Raw genomic sequence first — 25,040 nt, forward strand, 5'->3', positions numbered from 1 at the left:
TTGTGTATACATTTTTTTTACTATTTAGATTTAGATTGTATTTTGCTGTCAATTGACCACAAAAATGTTGATGTGTGTATTTATGAAGAGAAAAAACAACAAAAAATTGGAAAAATATAAAAATTTAAGAAGTCCTTTATAATGTTAAGTAGTGCGTAAGAAAATCATAATTGGATGCATGTGGAAAAAAAATAGCCTTAACAAATTCTGTACGTGTTACAGCTTTTCTATTGAATGCTTCAATGCATTTAATTCGTATGTTGGTATAAAAAAATTAAGGGTCAATTGGTTGACTTTTGTTAAAAAATATTTTTTTTTTGTGCTCAAAGTAAAGTTTATAAACGTTAGTTTAACTTGGTTAAGTTAATATTGGTATTTGACTTGTTTTAATTTATGCTATGGGATTTATAAGTTGTAAGAGAAAGGGAAGAAAATGTGTTAAAAATAGATAAAAATAAGGACGAAAATTAAATCCTTTGAATGACTATTTATTTATAAAATTCTTTATATTGTTGTTAAATTATAGACTCCTCATAATCTAACATTTGTTTAAAAATATTTTTCTAAAAACTTTACTCACTAAATTTTCTTTGTCTTTTCATTACAGGTATGTTAGCAACCATTTACAAACTCTAAAATAAATTTTGTAAGTATTTAAATTTTAAAAATATTCAAAATTTTTCACTTGATTTGCGTAACCAGAAACAACCAACCGAAAAAAAAATCTCCTAAGTACAATCTCTACACAAAACCCCTTACAAATATTTAGATTTTATCAATAGATTTTCTTTTAGAACAGCGGAAAAAATCCTGTAAAAATAAAATAAGCCAAAAAACATTGGCTGCTTTCATGTACTGGTGAATAACTTATATATTTTTTCTACAAACTAATCATGTGCATGTCGCGTTTCAACAGCAGTTTTCCCTTTTTTTCTGCATACAATTTTTATCAAAACAGTTACGCTTTAAGGGAAAATAATAAAAAAAACAAGTAAGAAGTTATAGTCGGGCGAGACCGACCATATAATACCCTACATCTGTATACGAATAAAATGTGATTTAGTTTTCATAATAAACCATTTAAGTTGAATTGTACCTCAGATATACTAAAGCCATTTAACTGTTTAGAGGGGCTAGGGTCAAATGAGGCTCTATAGTTATAAAGTTCATTAGGGTCATCAAGACTTGTATAGAACTTGGTTTTGCAGCTTTTTGTCGAGATACGAATATATATTAAACATAATTATGAACTTAAAAGCTCTATTTGGCGGGTTCAGTTCTATGGGGCCTAGGTGAACTAATGGATCGATGTTAATCATTTTCAATAGGCTTCGTCTACACCACTACCATAAAAGATCATGTGCCAAATTTCATTGAATTATCTCCAAAATTGCGACCTGTAGTTTGATTACAATATTTACAAGCCCTATTCGGGGGTACAGTTGTATGGGGGCTAGGTGAAATAATGGATCGATCTTAACCATTTTCAAGGTTTACAAGTACCATAAAATATCATGTGCCAAATTTCATTGAATTATCTTCAAAATTGCGACCTGTAGTTTGATTACAATATTTACAAGCCCTATTCGGGGGTACAGTTGTATGGGAGCTAGGTGAAATAATGAACCGATTTTAATCATTTTCAATAGGGTTCGTCCCTGGGACAATAGAAGATCATCTTCAAAATTGCGGCCTGTAGTTTGATTGCAAGGTTTACAAGGACGGACAGACAGACAGACAGACGGACGGACATAGCTAAATCGACTCAGAGAATGATTCTAAGGTATACTTGAAGTTGGCTATAGGACCAATGTTATTGTGCGTTACAAACATCAGCACAAACTCAATATACCCTCCCCACTAAAGTTGTGTACGATATAACAAAATTGTAAAAAAGATATGTTATGATTTTACAAAAGACTGTCTACACACGTAACATCGTGCTTACTCAACAATCACACTAAAGTAGAAGTAAACCCAGTAAAGACAGTCATATATTAAATGAAACATATAAAATTTTGAAAATAAACCAAGGAAGAATATAAGTAAAATAACTTTAAACTACAAAATAAGCAAAGTTTTCTTTAGAAAGATTATTTCAATTGACAATTTTATATAGAAATAGTTCTGCATTGGATATTTTCTATTCGAAAAGTGTATGCATTGAACAAATTTTCTTTAAACAAGTATCGGCATTGGACAGTTTTTAGAAGAAATAACTTTGCATTGGACAATTTTCTATAGAATAGTAACTGCATTGAATAGTTGTCTATAGAATAGTGTCTTCAATGGACCTTTTTATATAGAAAGTGGTGTGTTTTGGACAATTTTCATACGAAAAGTGTATGAATTGGATAGATTTCTTTAAAAAAGTACCAGCATTGGATATTTTTTGTCAGAAAAGTTAACGTTTTCTTTAGAAAGGTGTTTGCATTGGATATTTTTCTACAGAAATATGTCTGCATTGAACAGTTTTGTACAGACAAGTGTAATAAAAAAAACAGTACAGGATTTTAGAAAAAAGCTTAAAACTACAAAATAAACATAGTGTTCTTGAGAAAAATGTCTTCAATGGATAGTTTTATATAAGAATAGCTCTGCATTGGATATTTTCTATTCGATAAGTGTATTCATTGAATAGTTTTGTCTAAACAAGTGTCAGCATTGGACAGATTTTAGCAGCAATAACTTCGCATTGGACAATTTTCTATAAAAAAGTATCTGCATTAGATAGTTTTGTGTAGAATAGGGTCTTCAATGGATAGTTTTATATAGAAAGTGCTTTATATTGGACAATTTACATACGGAAAGTGTATGCATTGAATAGGTTTCGGTAAAAAAGTGTCGGCATTGGATATTTTTTGGCAGAAATGTAATCGCTTTCTTTAGAAAAGTGTTTGCATTGAACAGTTTTTTACAGAAAATTGTCTGCATTAAACAGTTTTTTTACAGAAAAGTATCTTCATTGAAACCTTTTCTATAGAAAATTATATGAAATGACCAGTTTTCTTTAGAAAAGTGTTTGCATTGGACAGTTTTGTACAGAAAAGTGTCTGCATTGGTCAGTTTTCTATAGATAAGTATGTGAAATAAGTACAAGGTCTGCATTAGATATTTTGCATTCGGCATTGGACAGTTTTTGACAGAAATAACTAAGCATTGGACAAATTTCTATAGAAAAATATCTGCATTGAATAGTTTTGTTTGAAATAGCATCTTTTTTGGCAGAAAAGTCACCGTTTTCTGTATAAAAGTGTTTGCATTGAACTGTCTTGTACAGAAGAGTGTCTGCATTGGACAGTTTTGTACAGAAAATTGTCTGCATTGGACAGTTTTGTACAAAACAGTATCTGCATTGAACACTTTTTTATAGAAATCTATGTGATATGACCAGTTTTCTTCAGAAAAGTTTCTGTATTGGACAGATTTATACAGAAAATCGTTGGCATTTGACTATTTTCTATATCAAAGTGTTTGCATTTAACTATTTTCTATATCAAAGTGATTCTGTAGAAAAGTGTTTGCATTGAAAAGTTTTGTACAGAAAAGTGTCTGCATTGGACTGTTTTCTGCAGAAAAGTGTCTGCATTGGAAAGTTTTTTACATAAAAGTGTCTGCATTGAACAGTTTTTTACAGAAAAGTGTCTGCATTGGACAGTTTTGTACAAAAAAGTATCTGCATTGAACACTTTTCTATAGAAATGTATGTGAAATAACCAGTTTTCTTTAGAAAAATATCTGCATTGGACAGTTTTATACAGAAAAGCGTTTGCATTGGACTATTTTCTATGTAAAAGTGTTTGCATTGAACAGTTTTCTATAGAAAAGTGTTTCTTTCATTGAACATATTTCTATAGAAAGGTATTTTTTAATATTTTTCTATTTAATAAAAGAGTTTTAATTAAATAGTTTTTCATAGAAAAGTGTAAGCATTGAACAGTTTTCCATAGAAAAGAGTGAGCATTGAATAGTTTTCTATGAAAAAGTGGGTGCATTGAATATTTGCTTTAAAAAAGGTGTGAGCATTGAAAAGTTTTCTTTATAAAAGTGTTTACATTGAACAGAAAGGTGTCCGCATTGAACAGAAAAGTGTCTGCATTGAATAGTTTTTTTAAGTGTCTGCATTGGACTGTTTTCTACAGTAAAATTTCTGCATTGTACAGCTTTCTATAGAAAAGTGTCTGCTTTGAATAGTTTCCTTTAGAAAAGTGTCATCATTGGTCAAGTTTCCATTAGAAAAGTGTCTGCATTGAACTGTGTTTTCTGTACAAAAATTTAACAGTTTTCTATAGAAACTGTCTTTATTGGAAAGTTTTCTATAAGAAATTGTCTACATTAAACAGTTTTTGATTGAAAATTGTTTGCATTGTATAGTTTTCTAGAGATATGTGTTTCAGCTAAACAATTTTCCTGAGAATAGTATTTGCATTGAGCTTTTTTTCAATAGAAATGTTTTGCTGCATTAGTATTTGCATTACCAGTGTGTGTGTGTGTTTGTAATTTAATTTTTTCACTTGGTTTATCTTTAAACACGATCCAATTCTTTATACAGATTTATTGGAAATATTTTTCCAATATTTTTTTTTGTTTGTGCTCAACACAACATTTTTTGCTGTTGTGTACAACAAACGACAGCAACACTGTCTCTACTAACTAATAGTGAAAACTACTAAACACAGCAAATATAAAGAAATTTACTGCAGAAAGAAAAAAACATATGTCACTACTTGACTATCAGGAAAAACCTCAACACCAACAGGAAACGGATATGTTATGCCAATGTTAAGTTAAAAAAAAAAACGAAACCAGCAAACAAAATAAAACATATTTTTTATGTAACATCAAAGAATTGTCTTCTTTTTCAAACCAACTATACCTGTAGTATTTGACACCTTTCAAAGACTGATTTGCTGCATGTGCAACTAGAGCTTTCCAATATGGTTGGCAATCATCACCATCAATACCTTATTTTGCTTTAATATTGATGTAAAAATGTCTAAAGCAAAGTAAATATAAATATGTATTAAAAAATCGTGTTGTAATTTTTTCTTTTTGAAAAATAAAACTTGTAGTTTAAACTGTTATATTGAGGAAAGAAACATTTTTAATGACAGCAGCACACATGCTGTTTAGACGCTGTGGGCTTGAGCTCACAGCTAGCTTGCTTCTAACATTGATATTTTAGTTGGCTTGTAGCTTAGCTTATAACGTGAGTTATTTTTTTATTTATTTTCTAAATCAGCCTTACAATATGCAAAGTTACTCGTTGTTTTTTTATTTAATAGAGAAACACATTAATATTTGTTGTTAAGTTTTCTTACACAGTGTTTAAAAACGTCTAAAGTAACAAAATATTTTAGTGAGAAGGGTATACTTATATAAGTTTGTTATTCCGTTTGTAATTTTTATAATATAATTTTCCGACCCATAAATTATGTATATTTTGGATCCTTATAGGTAGCGGAGTTGATTAAGCTATGTCCGTCTGTCTGTTTGTCTGTCCATCTGTGTGTTTGTTGAAATCAGTTTTTAGAGGACCCCAGATATCGGCGAGATTCGAATCTTCAATAATTCTGTTTGACATGCTTTCGGGAAGATCGGTTCATAAATACTGGAGATATGAGCAAAAATCCGAGACAACATTTGATAATTTCATCAAAAATTAAAATTTTTTTATGATCAAACAGAAATTGCAAAAAACAAAATATACAATCATACGATAAATTTTGTTATTCTACTCTTGTTTATAAAAACAAGGCTGCGCGAGAGCAGCAAGAAGCAGAGCAAAAGCAGCACTAGTGTGTTGTTATTGGCTAGAAACGTGAAATTGTATATGTGAGGTAAAGGGAACTTTTTGGTACTTTTTCATTCAAATAGAGCAAGTTTTTTAATTGATTTAATTTAATTGATTAATATAGAAAGTTATAACGAACTTTTTGGTACTTTTTCGTTTTTCAAAAGGTACTTTTTGAATTTTCTATAATATTGAATCTAGAAATATGAAATTAAGTGTGTAGTGTCTGAATTAGGTGGGAATCCTTTTTGGTACCTTTTCGTTTTTTAAAAGTTACTTTTTGAATATTTTGTAATATTGAGACTAGAAACATGATATTAAGTATGTAGATTCGGAATTAAATGAGAACCCAAAAAAAGGGAACTTTTTAGTGCTTTTTCGTTTTTCAAAAGTTATTTTTTGAGTTTTCTATAATAATGAACTTAAAAACATGAAATTAAGTATGTAGTGCTCGGATTAGACGAGAACACGTTAATAGCGATTTTTTGGTAATTTTTCTACGAAAAAGTGTTCGTATTGAAAATTTTTCCAGAAAAATGTTCGCATTAAACAGTTTTCTATAAAAAATTTTTTTGCATTTATAGTTTTTCACAGAAAATTTTTCGCATTAGACAGTTTTTTATAGAAAAGTGTGTGCATATAAAATTTTTCTATAGAAAAGTGTTTGCATTGAACATTTTTTTCACTGAAAAATATTCGCTTTGAACATTTTTCAATAGAAAATTGTTTGCATTTGATAGTATTCTATAGAAAAGTGTTTGCATTTATAATTTTTCTATAGAAAAGTGTTTATAGTTGTCAATTTTTCGTAGAAAAGTGTTCGCATTGGACAGTTTACTATAGAAAAGTGATTGCATTTAAAATTTTTCTACAGAAAAGTTTTCGCATTTGAGCGTTTTTTACGAAAAAGTGTTCGCATTGATCAGTATTCTATTGAAAAGTGTTCGCATTGGATAGTTTTCTACAGAAAAGTGTTTACATTTATAATTTTTCTGCAAAAAGTCTTCGCTATGAACATTTTTCAATAGAAAAGTTTTTACATTTTACAGTTTTCTACAAAAAATTGCTTGCATTGGACAGTTTCTTACAGAAAAGTGTTCGCATTGGACAGTTTTCTATAGAAAAGTATTTGCATTGGACAGTTTTCTATAGAAAAGTGTTCGCATTGGACAGTTCTCTATAGTAAAGTGTTTGCATTGGACAGTTTTTTATAGAAAAGTGTTCACATTGAACTGTTTTCTATAGAAAAGTGTTCACATTGAACGTATTTGCATTTATAATTTTTCTGATTAAAAGTCTTCGCTGTGAACATTTTTCGATAGAAAAGTGTTTACATTTACAGTTTTCTACAGAAAAGTGTTCGCATTGGAACGTTTTCTATAGAAAAGTGTTTGCATTGGACAGTTTTCTTAGAAAAGTGTTTGCATTGGACAGTTTTCTTAGAAAAGTGTTCGCATTGTCCAGTTTTCTATAGACACGTGTTTGCATTTAAAATTCTTCTGAGGAAAAGTCTTCGCTGTGAACATTTTTCTATAGAAAAGTGTTAACATTTTACAGTTTTCTACAGAAAAGTATTTGCATTGGACAGTTTTTTACAGAAAAGTGTTCGCATTGGACAGTTTTCTATAGCAAAATGTTTGCATTGGACAGTGTTCCATAGAAAAGTGTTCGCATTGAACAGTTTTCCATAGAAAAGTGTTCGCATTGTACAGTTTTCTATAGACATTTGGTTGCATTTCCATTTTTTCTTCGTAAGTATCTTAGCATTGAACATTTTTCAATAGAAAGGTGTTTGCATTGGATAGTTCTTTTACAGAAAAGTGTTCGCATTGGACAGTTTTCTATAGACAAATGTGTTTGCATTAGCCAGTTTGCAAGAGTATAATGTCTACATTTGATCATTTTTTTATAGAAACGTTTATTTTTTGAAAAGTATTCAGATGAATTGAACACTTTTCCAAACACTGTTTGAAGATCAAATGATTTTGACAAACCCTGAAAAAACCTTTAACTTTTATTCCCTATAAAAATCTAAGTTATTTCTTCTTGTTATATTAAAAACAGTAAAAAGAACTAATGCCTACTTTTAGGCAGCTAATAAATTAAATGAAACTTGGTATTTTAATAGCTTCACCCAACAAGAAGGTTTCGTTTTTTAACAAAAAGTATAAAGCAGTTTTCCCCTTATAACAATAATAATAAAACCAACTTGAATATGTTTGCATAAACTATGAATTGTTGTTTCTTTTCTTTATATGATAAAACACAAAACCACAAAATACCTTTTTGTGTTAAACACAACCCAGCAAATGGTTTATGCTATAGTTTTCATTAAGTCATATTTTATATTTTATTAAAAAACTAATGCTAGTTTATTTATATAATATATATTTTTCAATATAAAATATTATCGTTTGACCCATATTTGTGAATTTTTTTAGTCTTAGCACCAACAACAAACTAAAAAAGCAAAAATATAAACCACATTTGTACATAAAATATGCTTTAATTCTTTAAAACACATAAATTTTAACAAAATATGTTTTTGTTGTTGTTATTATTGTTGTTTTACACACATGTACATACATACATATATTCGGAAGAAACAACAAACCAAACTTCTGCTGAGAGAGAAAATAAAGATGAAGTAACCTTTAACGATTAATCAAATGTCAGAAACATAAAGAAAATAATAAAACAAAACAAAAGAAACAATATTTGGGGATATTTTAAAGAAACCGATATAAGCACAATGGGTTGTTAAAATCGAAAGTAAGGTCAAAATAAATGTATGTTTAATTATGACAAAAATTCACTTCTTAAATAAATTGCGATAAAATATTAAACAATGCAGTAATTACTTGTTACTTTAGATATTTTTCTATAGAAAATCGTTCAATGCAAACACAATTCTATAGAAAACTGTTCAAAGCAAAAACTTTTGTATAGAAAACTATTCAATGCAAACAATTTTCTATAGAAAACTGTTCAATACAAACACTTTTGTATAGAAAACTAATCAATGAAAATATCTTTCGATAGAAAACTGCTCAATGCAAATACTTTTTAATAGAAAACTGGTCAATGCGAACATTTTTCTGTAGAAAATTATTCAATGCAGAGACTTTTTTATTGCAAACTATTCAATGCAAACACCTTATGATAGAAAACTGTTCAATGCAAAAACTTTTCTATAAAAAACTATTCAATGCAGAAACTTTTTTATAGAAAGCTATTCAATGCAAATATTTTTCTATAGAAGACTATTCAACGCAAACTCCATTCGATAGAAAACTGCCCAATGCAAATACTTTTCAATAGAAAACTGTACAATGCAAACATTGTTCTATAGAAAACTATTCAATGCAGACACTTTATAGAAAACTATTTAATGCAAATACCTTTCCATAGAAAGCTGTTCAATGCAAATATTTTTCAATAGAAAACTGTTTAATGCACACATTTTTCTACAGAAAACTATTCAATGCAAACACTTTTTTTAAAGAAAACTACTTAATGCAAACACTTTTTTGTAGAAAACTGTTGTAAACCCCTTTCTATTGAAAACTGTTCAATGCAACCACTTTTTATAGAAAACTATTCAATGCAAACACTTTCTATAGAAAACTTTCACTTCTTTATAGAAAACTATTCATTGCAAACACCTTTCGATAGAAAACTGTTCAATGCAAACACTTTTCAATAGAAAACTGTTTAATGCAAACAATTTTCTTCAATACAGTCACTTTTTATAGGGTACTATTCAATGCAAACACTTTTCTATAAGAAACAGGTCAATGCAAGTACTTTTCTACAGAAAACTGTTCAATGCAAACACTTTTCTACAGAAAACTATTCAATGCAAACACTTTTTTATACAAAACTGTTCAATGCAAACACTTTTCTATTGCAAACTGTTCAATGCAAACACTTTTCTATAGAAAACTGGTCAATGCAAACAACATTCTGTAGAAACACTTTCTATACGAAACTGTTCAATGCAAAAATTTTTCTATAGAAAACTTTCAATGCCGACACTTCTTTATAAAAATCTATTCAATGCAAAAACTTTTCGAAGGAAAACTGTTCAATGCAAATACTTTTCAACCGAAAACTGTTCAATGCAAACATTTTTCTATCGAAAACTATTCAATGCTTACACATTTTTTTAGAAAACTATTCAATGAAACACCTTTCTATAGAAAACTATTCAATGCAAACACCTTTATATAGAAAACTATTCAATGCAAACACTTTTCTATAGAAAACTATTCAATGCAAACACTCTTCTACAGAAAACTATTCAATGCAAACACTTTTCTATAGAAAACTGTTCAATGCAAACACTTTTCTATTGAAAACTGTTCAATGCAAACACTTTTCTATAGAAAACTGATCAATAAAAATACTTTTCAATAGAAAACTGTTCAATGCATACACTTTTCTATAGGAAACTGTCCAATGCTAACATTTTTCTATAAAAAACTATTAAATTCAGAAACTTTTAGAGAAAACTATTTAATGCCAACATCTTTCCAAAGAAAACTTTTCAATGCAAATACTATAGGAAACAGTACAACACGTAATTTCTTGTAAATTTTATGAAAAATATGTTTTTATTTTCAACCCATTGTGTAAAACAGTTTAAGGTTAAATTTTGAAAAAATTTTTTTTCATTATAAATCTTAATCGAACAAATTGCTATAAGATTCATTTTCTCATATAAATGATGTCAAACATACGGATTTCATAACGAAAGGATTTAAATTTATTTAAATATTTCAAACTGTTTACACTACATATAAATGAAAAGAAGATTTAAGCTAATTTTTTGACCATTTGGTTGTGATATTAATATTTCTATTAATAAATATATCTCTGGCATAAATTGTGTTGCGAATAAAATTTCCTTTAAAACTTCTTACATACCACATTCAGTTTTAACCATTTAACAGGGTTAAGCCATAAAAAAATTAATGTTTTTTATGAGAACCACAAAATATTTAAATAAGTTTTTTTTTTTATTTCAATTTATGTCTTTTCAAAAAAATAAAGTAGCCAGCTATAATCTTTATTTTCAACATTTCAGCAGAAACGAGTTTTAGTGAATGATCTTTTCTTTTTCTGTTTTTTTTTCTCTCGGGGTTTTTTGGTTTTTGCACCCCTGCAAAAAAAGTCATAATTCACTAAGAAATAAATTTAATTTGCAATAACCATAAATAACCAGCTTTGACCACAAAATATAAACAGCACAAAACAACAATAAAAATAACCAAAAAAATTTATATAAACAAATATTTAAAAAAAAACCCTGTAAATTGCATTTAAACAAATATGTGCCATAAATAAAATGATGCTTAGAGATATTGGACAGATACATATTCGTACATTTAAATAAATCATTTAAATTACTAAATATTGATAACAAATTTAATGGCAAATTTCTGAACAATTTAAACAATTTTCTTTATAAAAATTTCTATATTAAGGATTTTTCTTTAGTAAAAAGAAGTAAGAACTTTATATTCGGCTGTGCCGAATCTTATATACCCTTCACCATGATGTGTTAAAAAACAGTCAGTACGAATTTTATTACAAAAAATCAAAAAATACCATTTGCCAAATACCAAAGGTACCAAAAAATCCCCTTTTATGGGTTCTCACTTAATCCAGACTCTACATACTTAATTTCACGTTTCTAGGTTCAATATTCTAGAAATTTCAAAAAGTACATTTTGTAGAACGAAAAAGTACCAAAAGATCCCCTATTATGTGTTCAGACTTAATCCGGTCTATACATACTGAATTTCATGTTTCTAGGTTTAATATTATAGAAAATTCAAAAAGTACCTTTTGTAGAACGAAAAATTACCAAGAAGTCCCTTTTGCTAATATAATAGAATATTCCAAAAGTACCTTTTGAAATTATTACCTAATTCGGACTCTATATACTTAATTTCATATTTCTAGGTTCAATATTATAGAAAATTCAAAAAGTACTTTTTTAAAAAAACAAAAAACTACCAAAAAGTTCCCTTTTATGGTTTCTAACTTAAGCCAGGCCCCACATACTTAATTTTATGTTTCTAGCCAATAACAACACACTAGTGCTGCTCTCGCTCTGCAACTCTTGCTTAGCTGCTCCCGCTCTGCCTTGTTTTTATAAACAAGAGTACAATAACAAAACTTACCGTATGATTATGTATTTTGTTTTTGTTTTTTGCAATTTCTGTTTGAGCATGAATAAAAACTCTCAGTTTTTGATGAACTTTTCAGAGGTTGTTTCGGATTTTTGCTCATATCTCCGTTAATTATGGACCGATTTTGCTGATTTTAAATAGCGATCTTTCCGAAAGCATGTCTAACAGAATTATTGAAGATATGGATCTCGCCGATATCTGGGGTCCTCTAAAAACTGATTTCAACAAACATACAGACGGACAGACGGACAGACAGACAGACAGACAGACGGACATGGCTTAATCGATACTTTATAGAGTCGGAAAATTATATTATAGAAATTACAAACGGAATGACAAACACATATATATATATATATATATATATATATATATAATATATATATATATAATATATATATATATATATATATATAATATATATATATATATATATATATATATATATATATATATATATATATATATAAATATATATATATATATATTAATATATAATATATAATATATATATATATAATATATATATATATATATATATATATATATATATATATATATATATATATAAATATATATTATATATATATATATATATATATATATATATATATCTCCGTTAATTATGGACCGATTTTGCTGATTTTAATGTTTGCATTGAACAGTTTTGTTTAGGAAAGTGTCTGCATTGAACAGTTTTGTTTAGGAAAGTGTCTGCAATGACATTTAACTCCATTAAATAGTTTAGCATTGAAAAGTTTTCTATAAAAAAGCATCGGCATTGAAATATTTTTATAAAAATTTTGAGCATTGGATAGTTCTGTGTAGAAAGGGTTTGTATTCTATAGTTTTATGTGAAAAAGAGTCAGCATTGAACAATTTTCTATAAGCAGTTGTTTGCGTTAGAAAGTTTTCTATAGAAATTTGTCAATATATTGTTGTAATTATTTAACATCTGTCTAGAAAAAATTAATCTTCTTGATAATTATTTGTAGAGCATTATTTCTATTCCCTCATTCCTGTCTATATTTCAATTTCTTATTTATTTGTTTTTGACGCATTAGTCATTACACTTGTCTCTAGCATAGCGACTGTGACTGGTCACGTTTCTTGAAATCTTTTATACTCTGGCGAGTTTATAAAGAGCAGAGCAGTTTTAACACTCCACTACTTTGCTACTTTGGTCAAACAATCCATTAATATTCTGTTTACATCTGGTCAAACTGACAATTAGTTAATTTAAATGTAATGCATGACCAATGAAGTAAAATTTGTTGTTGTTGTTTTTATTATATTGTATTTGTTATTTATTATTGTTGGAAATTCATAGAAATCCTGTAACATCTTTACAGTTGTCAATGTTGTTTATATTTAAGTCATATATATAGAGAGAGATCAGACAATTGGAGAGACAGGCAGTTAGTCCGTCTGTCCGTCTGTCCGTCAGTCTGTATAGCATTATTGTCGTATTATTGTCATTATTATTGTCATGTCATAATTTAATTTATTTTTGTTTTATGGACCAATGAATTCAAAATAAAGAATTTTAATATTATTAATTTTAACTGCAAAATTATTATTATTTGTTTTTGTATTTTTTTTTTGTTTTTATGTGTATGATGATGACTACAACAATGATTATAACATTGATGAAATTGTGGGCATTTAAGACAAATAATAAACATACTGACAAAAAAAAAACATATTTCAAAAAAATTAAAAATTTTTTTTGCTCGTAATTATACACAAAAGAAATTGATTAAAATGTCACGTATTTATCACATCACTCAAACAATGATATGCAAATTGTAAATGTCATATGTATATTTGCTATGCATATGAGTGGGGGATATGTCAGCATATGAAGTGTCTATAATTCTACGTATTTGGTCAGTCATAACTGGCGCCCAGTTTGGTGTGTGGACATCATTTAAAACCATTAAAAAATTTATTTTTAGTTGTATATAAAGAGCAATTGTCTCTATACAAAAATTGGACACTATAGCATGACTTGTTTAATAGTCTGAACGTTCTTTTTCCGCTTTAGTTTAGTTCTAGTCCAATACTAACTCAGTTCTATTTAAAATCTAGTTAAGTTCTAGTTCAGTTTTAGTTCAGTTTTATTTCAGTTCTTGTTCAGTTCTAGTTCAGTACTAGTTCAGTTCTAGTTCAGTTCTAGTTCAGTTCTAGTTCAGTTCTAGTTCAGTTCTAGTTCAGTTCTAGTTCAGTTCTAGTTCAGTTCTAGTTCAGTTCTAGTTCAGTTCTAGTTCAGTTCTAGTTCAGTTCTAGTTCAGTTCTAGTTCAGTTCTAGTTCAGTTCTAGTTCAGTTCTAGTTCAGTTCTAGTTCAGTTCTAGTTCAGTTCTAGTTCAGTTCTAGTTCAGTTCTAGTTCAGTTCTAGTTCAGTTCTAGTTCAGTTCTAGTTCAGTTCTAGTTCAGTTCTAGTTCAGTTCTAGTTCAGTTCTAGTTCAGTTCTAGTTCAGTTCTAGTTCAGTTCTAGTTCAGTTCTAGTTCAGTTCTAGTTCAGTTCTAGTTCAGTTCTAGTTCAGTTCTAGTTCAGTTCTAGTTCAGTTCTAGTTCAGTTCTATTCAGTTCTAGTTCAGTTCTAGTTCAGTTCTAGTTCAGTTCTAGTTCAGTTCTAGTTCAGTTCTAGTTCAGTTCTAGTTCAGTTCTAGTTCAGTTCTAGTTCAGTTCTAGTTTAGTTCTAGTTCAGTTCTAGTTCAGTTCTAGTTCAGTTCTAGTTCAGTTTTAGTTCAGTTCTAGTTCAGTTCTAGTTCAGTTCTAGTTCAGTTCTAGTTCAGTTCTAATTCAGTTCTAGTTCAGTTCTAGTTCAGTTCTAGTTCAGTTCTAGTTCAGTTCTAGTTCAGTTCTAGTTCAGTTCTAGTTCAGTTCTAGTTCAGTTCTAGTTCAGTTCTAGTTCAGTTCTAGTTCAGTTCTAGTTCAGTTCTAGTTCAGTTCTAGTTCAGTTCTAGTTCAGTTCTAGTTCAGTTCTAGTTCAGTTCTAGTTCATTCTAGTTCAGTTCTAGTTCAGTTCTAGTTCAGTTCTAGTTCAGTTCTAGTTCAGTTCTAGTTCAGTTCTAGTTCAGTTCTAGTTCAGTTCTAGTTCATTTCTAGTTCACTTCTAGTTCAGTTCTAGTTCAGTTCTAGTTCAGTTCTAGTTCAGTTCTAGTTCAGTTCTAGTTCAGTTCTACTTCAGTTCAAGTTCAGTTCTAGTTCAGTTCTAGTTCAGTTCAGTTCTAGTTCAGTTCTAGCTCAGTTCTAGTTCAGTTCTAGTTCAGTTCTAGTTCAGTTCTAGTTCAGTTCTAGTTCAGTTCTAGTTCAGTTCTAGTTCAGTTCTAGTTCAGTTCTAGTTCAGTTCTAGTTCAGTTCTAGTTCAGTTCTAGTTCAGTTCTAGTTCAGTTCTAGTTCAGTTCTAGTTCAGTTCTAGTTCTAGTTCAGTTCTAGTTCAATTCTAGTTCAGTTCTAGTTCAGTTCTAGTTCAGTTCTAGTTCAGTTCTAGTTCAGTTCTAGTTCAGTTCTACTTCAGTTCTACTTCAGTTCTATTTCAATTCTACTTCAGTTCTAGTTCAGATCCAGTTCAGTTCTACTTTGGTTCTAGTTCAGTTTTTGCTTATACTTCATAGATCTGTTTTATTGTTTCAATATTTAAAACCCCACTGAATATCTCATAAAAAATTATAAAACTTTAAACATACAAAATTTTTATAACTTTTATTTAATTGTCTTTAATATGTTTTCTTTTGATTTTTTATGATCTTTTTTTTTTTTTAAATTATTCATTTATTCTAGGAATTATCAATTGAAATAATAAAAACTATTTTTGCATACAAAATTATAGAGAATGTGTTTACAATTTAAAATATTTATTAATAAACAAATAAAAACTTTGTATCTTAAAGAAATCATTGAAATATGACTCATTCCTGTTTTTCAGTTTAAAAGAAATTAATCTTTAATTTTATGTGGAAACACCGTTTGTTTCCAAAATTATATGTGACATTTGGGAGGCCTCATTTAAATTCACAAAAGTTATTTTACAGTTTTTAAGTTTTATTTCTGCTTATTTTATCGTTTATCAAATAAGCCATAAATTTTTTCCTAAAATTTATTTTTCTTGTTGTTGCTGCTAATTTTTGGCAATTTAAAACGTGTTTCCTTCGTTTGCAATGCGGAAACCTTTAAAAGTCAGCAAAAACTGACCTGTTATCCCGTTGAGTGCCAAAAAAAGAAGTTCATAACTGTGTGTCTTAGTACTAAGTTCCTGTTGCCAGAATAATTTGGCTTCCTTTGGCTTAAGTTTTTTCTTTCCCAATTTTTTAAAATTTTAATTTTTACCTTTACTTAACTTTAGATTTTTGAACATGTGTTTTTTATGGGAAAAGTGTAATTAAAAATATATTATAAACATTTAACAATAGAGTTAATTAAATATATTAAATAACTTTAATAGCTCAAAAGACATACAGCTGTTCAACCGTAATGTTAAACTTTTAATACTTCTAAAAAATGTCTTTTAAAAATTAGGATATTTAAAAAAATATCAACTTTTCAGTTCTAGTTCAGTTTTAGTTCAGTTCTAGTTAAGTTCTAGTTCAGTTCTAGTTTAGTTCTAGTTCAGTTCTAGTTCAGTTCTAGTTCAGTTCTAGTTAAGTTCTAGTTCAGTTCTAGTTCAGTTCTAGTTCAGTTCTAGTTCAGTTCTAGTTCAGTTCAGTTCAGTTCTAGTTCAGTTCTAGTTCAGTTCTAGTTCAGTTCTAGTTCAGTTCTAGTTCAGTTCTAGTTCAGTTCTAGTTCAGTTCTAGTTCAGTTCTAGTTCAGTTCTAGTTCAGTTCTAGTTCAATTCTAGTTCAGTTCTAGTTCAGTTCTAGTTTAGTTCTAGTTTAGTTCTAGTTCAGTTCTAGTTTAGTTCTAGTTTAGTTCTAGTTCAGTTCTAGTTCAGTTCTACTGCAGTTCTAGTTCAGATGTAGTTAAGTATTAGTTCAGTTCTAGTTCAGTTCTAGTTCAAATGTAGCTAAGTTCTAGTTCAATTCGAGTTCAGTTTTAGTTCAATTCTTGCTCAGTTCTAGTTTAGTTCTATTCAGTTCAGTTCTAGTTCAGTTTTAGTTCAGTTATAGTTAAGTTATAGTTCAGTTCTAGTTCAGTTTTAGTTCAGTTCTAGTTCAGTTCTAGTTCAGTTCTAGTTCAGTTCTAGTTCAGTTCTAGTTCAGTTCTAGTTCAGTTCTAGTTCAGTTCTAGTTCAGTTCTAGTTCAGTTCTAGTTCAGTTCTAGTTCAGTTCTAGTTCAGTTCTTGTTCAGTTCTTGTTCAGTTCTTGTTCAGTTCTAGTTCAGTTCTAGTTCAGTTCTAGTTCAGTTCTAGTTCAGTTCTAGTTCAGTTCTTGTTCCATTCTAGTTCTGATTTAGTTTATTCCTTCGTCAGTTATATTTTAGTTCAGTTCTTTTTCCATTTACTTCAGTTTTTCTTTAGACCTCTTAAAACCTCTTATATTATTTATTCATTTGAAAATTCCTTGTATTCCCTATTTCTATATTCTCCAAAAAGTTTGTTATTCTTCTCTTTCCTGTGAACTTTTTCCACTTAATTATTTCAACACTTGTTCACAGACATTTTAAGCTTTATATACATAGATATATATAAATAAAGCTTAATTTAATTAATATTCTGCATTTTAAATACAAAAAATTTAATTAAAATGCAGTGACTTCCCCCACCGATTTCTAGCAGAATGAAACTAAACCAGAAAATTAAGCAGCTACAACAACCCATAGACAAATTGGCATCAAAAAAAAAGCTTAAAGCAACTTTATTTAAATAACAATAACACATTTTTGTAAGGACAAAAACTACAATATTTATTTGCATAAATTAAAAGTTAATTTTTCCAAAAAAAAATCGGTTTGAAAAAAAAATAGACAAGTACCACCACAAAACTTAAAGAGAAGACCCAACAAATTTAAATGAGGATGAGTAGAAAGTTTAAGGGTGGCCGACAAATTAAAAGCACTTTTGGATCATTTTAAATAAATTGAAAATTTTTGTTTAGACCTCAGACAAGTAAAATTATGTATGCCAAACTATGTCCTTTGATAAAATACAAAAAGTATAATAAAAATATTTATATCACAACACAACAAAAAAAGTCCTTCAAACAATAACCACACAGCAGCCATAACATTTTTTTGTAATTTTGTATGCAAAAAAGAAAAAAAAACTATTTGCAAGAGTTCAGTCCAGTTTAGTTTAGTCCATTTAAACATTTTAGCATATTTTTTATTTTAGTTATTAAAGTATTTCATTTTCTGAGCAAATAAAAAAGGGAAAAAACATAATATATATTTATGAAAATAGAAAAGAAAAAATTTTTAAAAAATTTATTCACAAAATAAACAAAATTTACATTTTTCTCTGTTTTTTTCTCTTTGCAAAATGAAATTTCATTAAGAAAGACAAGTGTTCCAAAAATAAAACTAAAAACAACAAGTTATTTGGAAAACAAATTAAACACTTACGTATGTATGTACTTCTGTATGCACGTTGGTTGCATAAATATATGTTAACGTTTATGTATGTATGTTTTAACACATACACTAACAAATATTTGTGCATAAATGTATATTTATATGTTTATAATTTATAAGGATCCAAAAGACTATAAAGACTAAAAATATACATACACACACTTTAAAGACAAACACCTAAATGAATATGCACACATATAAGTATTGGGTAAGGGAAAAAGTAAAACAAATTTACAACAATTGGACAAGTTAAATTTTTGGATAAAAAACTCTCAAATGCAAACTTTTTTCTAATAAAAATGTATTAATGTAAGGGCTTTAAAAGAAATTATTCAATTTAAAAATTTTTCTTTGGAAAATAACTCAATGCTCACACTTTTCCAGAGAAAAATGCTCAATGCAGATACTTTTTTGTAAAAAAATGCTCAATGCAAGCACGCTTCTGTAGAAAAGTGTTCAATGCAGACACTTATATGTAGTAAACTGCTCAATGCAGACATTTTTTGTTGTAAACTACTCTACTACTTTTTTTGTATAAAGTTGCTCAATGCAAGTATTATTCTGTGAAAACTGCTCAATGCAGACACTACTCTATAGAAAAATGCTCAATGCAGGTACTTTTCTGTACAAAAATGTTCAATGAAGACACTTATATATAGTAAACTGCTCAATGCAGGCATTATCTGTAGTAAACTACACAATACAGATACTTTTTTTGTATAAAGTTGCTCAATGCAAGTATTCTGTGAAAAATGCTCAATGCAGACACTTCTGTATAGAAAAATGCTCAATGCAGGTACCCTTCTGTACAAAAATGTTCAATGCAGACACTTATATGTAGTAAACTGCTCAATGCAGGCATTTTTTGTAGTAAACTACTCAATGCAGATACTTTTTTGTAAAAAGTTGCTCAATGCAAGTATTATTCTGTGAAAACTGCTTAATGCAGATACATTTTTGTAGAAAAATTCTCAATGCAGACACTTTTTTATAGAAAAATGCACAATGCAGGTACTTTTCTGTACAAAAATGTTCAATGCAGACACTTTTTGTAAAAAACTGATCTGCAAGCATTATTCTGTAGAAAAGTGTTCAATGCTGACACTTTTCTGTAGTAAACTACTCAATGCAGATACTTTTTTGTTGAAAGTTGCTCAATGCAAGTATTTTTCTGTGAAAATTGCTTAATGCAGATACTTTTTTGTAGAAAGTTGCTCAATGCAAGTGCTATTCTGTGAAAACTGCTCAATGCAGACACTCTTCTGTAGAAAACAGCTCAATTCAAGTATTATTCTGTAAAAAAATATTCAATGAAGACACTCATCGGTAGTAAACTGCTCAATGCAGGCGCCCTTTTATAAAAAATGCTCAAAACTGACACGTCTATGGAAAACTCTTCAATCCAAACACTTTTCTGTTTAAAACTGCTCAGTCGAGACATATTCTATAGAAAGTTGTTCAATTCAGTTACATTTCTATAGAAAACGGATTAATGCAGACACATTTATTTACAGAAAACTTTTCAATAAAAAAATTGTCTATAGAAATCTGTCCAATAGAGGCAATTTTCTATAGAATATGTCCAATGCAGACGATTGGGATTAACAACTCTTTTTAGAAATGTTTCTTAATAAAATTGACTAATCCTACACTTTTCCATAGAAAAGTATTCAATATAAATATTTTTTGAAAAAAAAAACTAACCAATGCAAACAATTTTCTGTGTCAAACTTTCCAATGCAGACTATTTTCTATAGGAAACTATTCAATGCAGACAATTTTTTTAAAGAAAAGTTTTCAATTTCGACCATTTTGTATAGAAAACTGTTTAATGCAGATGATTCATTAATAACTACCTAACAAAAACTACGAATGCTATACTTTTCTATAGAAAACTATCCAATAATGACAATTATTTATAGAAAACTCCTTATTGCAAACAAATTTCTATTGAACAATCCAATGCAAAGAATTTTCTATAGAAAACTCTCCAATGCAAAGAATTTGCTATAGAAAACTATACAATGCAGACAATTTTCTAAAGAAAACTCTCCAATGCAGACAATTTTCTAAAGAAAACTCTTCAATGCAAACAATTTTCTATTGAAAAACAATCCAATGCAGATAGTAAATTATCAAAATTTGTCCAATGCAAATATTAATTTATCAAAATTTCTTCAATGCAGACTATTTTTCAAAGAAAATACTCCAATGCAATAAATTTTCAGTCGAAATTTTCAATGTACACTATTTTTATATAGAAAACTTCGCAATATAGATAAGTTTCTATAAAAGCATATTCAATGCAAACACTATTCAGTGGAAAACTATCCAATGCTTACATTGTTTTCCAGAAAAAAAAAAAACTCTTCAATGGAGACACTATTCTATTCAAACTTTTACATAAACTTTTACCTCTGCTAGATATTGTTCTATATAGAAACTTTTCCATAGAAAACTTTCTGAAGAAGAAAATTTTCTATAGAATTGCCTTTTCTCTAACCCTTTTTAATAAATTGTTCATTACCAGTTAAAGGATGTGTTGGATGGCTGAATGGTTGGTTGGTTGCTTGCCTTTCTGACACACATACATACATATGTACCTATAATGTTGTTGCAATGTTGCTGTTTGTTGTTGTTGTTTATCCTTCTTGATTTCTTTGTCAACGTTATTCCATGTTATTATTATTATTGTGCTACTGACGATGTTTTTGTAGTTGTTGTTGATGATGATGTCGTTGTTATTTCTTTTGTATACATGTTTCATGTGTATGTGTGTGTTTGGGTATATGTTGCATGATATTTGTATTGTTGTGTTACTGTGTGGCAGCAGCATAAACACGTAAATTAATCTGACAAGTGATACTTTTAGCTCGAAGCCTGTTGTTTACTGTGGACGCACGTCAAAAATGTTTCACAATCTCTGTAACAAAAAGCAAAAAACAAAGCTTATCCACATATACATACAAACAAACAAGAACTCAACACCATGTTGTACACAAAATACTAGTGGTCATTTGCAATGTTGTATATAATAATGATGATGAGGAAAACGAAAATGTTGGTGATGATGATGATGTTGTTGAAGCTGCAGCAAAGTCTCTCTCTCTTGTTGCTGATGAGCTCAAAACAAAAAAGGAATGCGTTTCATTTTTGGTCCATATTTGTATATATGAATGTGTTGCCTTTTGTCCAGCACAATAACACACTTACATACATATGTATATGCATACACTAACACATAAGCATTATACATATTTAAAACAAAGACATGTGCGTGTCGTTGTCCAAAAATTGTCTTCTTCATATAAGACTAAGACAATTTTTTTATTCTGGAAAAAAATAAGTTACTTATTGCCAGTTGAGGCATTTTGTTATTTCTTGCTACTGTTGACTTTTGTGTGTTATTGTTCTTTTTTGTTCTTTATAAAACAACAACAACATCACCAGCTGGTTGAACATGTTGTATGTGAAAGTGTAGAATTTTCATAATAATTTCAATTGTGTATTCCGTTTTGCATCAAATTGAACACAATTAGTTTACACATTTTCTCCAAGAATGATTATGGATTTTGTATAATAGAAAACTATTCAATGTCAACATTTTTCTGTTGAATACTGTCCAATGCATTGGACAGTTTTCTATTATAGAAAATTCATAATCATTCAATGCAAAAACTTTTCTACAGGATGCAATGCAAACATTTTTTATAGAAAACTGCTTAATGCAAACACTTTTCTATAGAAAACTGTTCAATGCAAACACTTTTCTATACAAAACTGTTCAATGCAAACACCACTCTATAGAAAACTTTTCAATGCAAACACTTTTCTATAGAAAATATCCCAATTCAAATACTTTTCTAAAGAAAATTGTCCAATGCATACCCTTTTTTATAGAAAATTAGTTGCATTGAATAGTTTTCTATTAAATACAGTCTCTATTGGGCAGTCTTCTACAGAAAAGCAGAAATTTTTCAATGACTTTATATGAAAGATCTTCAATGTTTCAAATTAAAACTTTCCAATGCAAACATTTTTCAATAGAAAATTATCCAATGCAAATACTTTCAATAGAAAATTGTCCAATGCAAATACTTTTCCAAAGAAAACTATCCAATGCAGACACTTTTCCATAGAAACTATTTAATGCCAAACCTTTTCTGTTGAAAACTATTCAATGCAGATTATATTTTGTAGAAAACTATCCAATGCAAATACTTTTGAATTGAAAATTATTCAATGCGAATACTTTTCTATGGAATATTATCCAATGCAGACACTTATCCATAGAAAACAATCCAATGCAGACACTTTTCTATACAAAACTATCCAATGCAGACACTTTTCTATAGAAAACTTTTCTATAGAAACTATTTAGTGCCAAACCTTTTCTATAGAAAACTATCCAATGAAAGTACTTTTCTATAAAGAACTATTCAATGCAGATTATATTTTGTAGAAAAATATCCAATGCAAATACTTTTGAATTTAAAATTATCCAATGCGAATACTTTTATATGGAAAATTATCCTATGCAGACACTTATCCATAGAAAACAATTCAATGCAAACACTTTTCTATAGAAAACTATCCAATGCAGACACTTTTCTATAGAAAACTATCCAATGCAGACACTTTTCTATAGAAAACTATCCAATGCAGACACTTTTCTATAGAAAACTATCCAATGCAGACACTTTTCTATAGAAAACTATCCAATGCAAATACTTTAATACAGAAAACTAGCCAATGCAGACACTTTTCTATTGAAAACTATCCAATGCAAATACTTTTTTATTGAAAATTATCCAATGCAGACACTTTTCTATAGAGAACTATCCAATGCAGACACTTTTCTATAAAAAACAATCCAATGCGAATACTTTTCTAAGAAAAATTTTCCAATGCAGACTCTTTTCGATGGAAAACTATCCAATGCAAGTACTTTTCTTTCAGAAACTATCCAATGCAAAAATTTTCAAATGCAAATACATTTTTATAGAAAATTTCCATAATCTTAATATCAATTTAACTTTATACCTTTAATTACAGACTTTCCAAGAAAACTTTTCTTACTCCTTTTAAGTCTCCCTAGTCTCTGTATCCTCTTACTCATCTGCATATTGCCAGGAGTAAAAAAATACTCACCAGAACATTTCCTTGTATTTCTCATAGTTTTAAGAATGGTGTCATTGTAACACACACAGAGTATAAAATACTCTGATGTGGTCTTCTTGGTTTTCTTTGGTTGCACTCTTCAAAAAAAAATAAAAATGATTTGGTCAGTGGACGTAGAGCAATGTCGGTTCTTGTGTCTCTGTGTAGTGGGGGTAACATGAACATGTTCATGTCCTTTTTGGGGTTTATCACTAAAGATTGTTGAGAAATGTTTGTTGTTGTTATACTTTGATGCGTAACTTTCAAGTATGAAGAAGCCTCAAACAAAAATATGTTAAAAGGAGTAAATGGCAAAAAAGAAAAATTATTGCAAGTTCACTTGGAAGGAGGATGAAAAAAAAAAAAATAAAAACAAATTTTCATATATTCAGTAAAACATTTTGTCTGCATGTAATTGTTAATGTATACGTTACGGAGTGAAAGGAAACAGAGTTTATGTGATGAGGAGTATTGAAGTAAAAAATGCATTTTCTTTACATTACTTTGGTTTTGTTTATTGGTTTTCATGTTTTATGAGCTCAACAAATATACCAAAAGGAACAGGAGGTTATAACACTAGGGATGACAAAAATAACAGAGCTGTAAGAGAAAATAGCATAAGAAGGGATCAAATTTGTTGTTCTTTTTTGCATGAATGATCAATGATCTACACATTTCCCTAGAGATCAAAATAATCTTACTCCTACTAGCTTTCTGCTTTTTTTGTTGTTCTGTCCTTCTTTATAAACCCTTTACATTACCAGTTTTTTATGGAAATCTCTCTTTTTCTGTAACTTATATCCTTCCACTCCTCACCTCTTTATTTCTCACACTTATCATCTTTTTATTTTTTTTTTTTTTCTTAACCAGCTTGCAACAATCATGTTGGATTATAAAAAACACCAACAAAGTAAATTCTTTATTTAACAAAAAATTATATTTAATTATAGTAAATGAAAATATTTTTATCCTTGCAAAGCATAAAGAGAAAAAAAATGAACCAACAAAAATCTTGTTAGCACAAAGTAAAGATCTTATAATTAAATTTTTCTATCAAATAAAAATATTTTAAAATAAAGGCTTATGTTGGAAATGAAATGAAGTGCAAGATTAAATAAAATAAATATTTAGAGAGAAATAAAAAAAGTTTGTTCAACTATAACAGAAACAAATAATTTATAAAAAAGAAATGTTTACATGATTGACGTCCTTTTAATTTTACTTTAATAGTTCAGTTCTAGTTCAGTTCTAGTTCAGTTCTAGTTCGGTTCTAGTTCAGTTCTAGTTCAGTTCTAGTTCAGTTCTAGTTCAGTTCTAATTCAGTTCTAATTCAGTTCTAGTTCAGTTCTAGTTCAGTTCTAGTTCAGTTCTAGTT

This window comes from Lucilia cuprina, chromosome 5 (assembly GCF_022045245.1).
Source record: "Lucilia cuprina isolate Lc7/37 chromosome 5, ASM2204524v1, whole genome shotgun sequence".
In the NCBI taxonomy this organism is placed as follows: domain Eukaryota; kingdom Metazoa; phylum Arthropoda; class Insecta; order Diptera; family Calliphoridae; genus Lucilia; species Lucilia cuprina.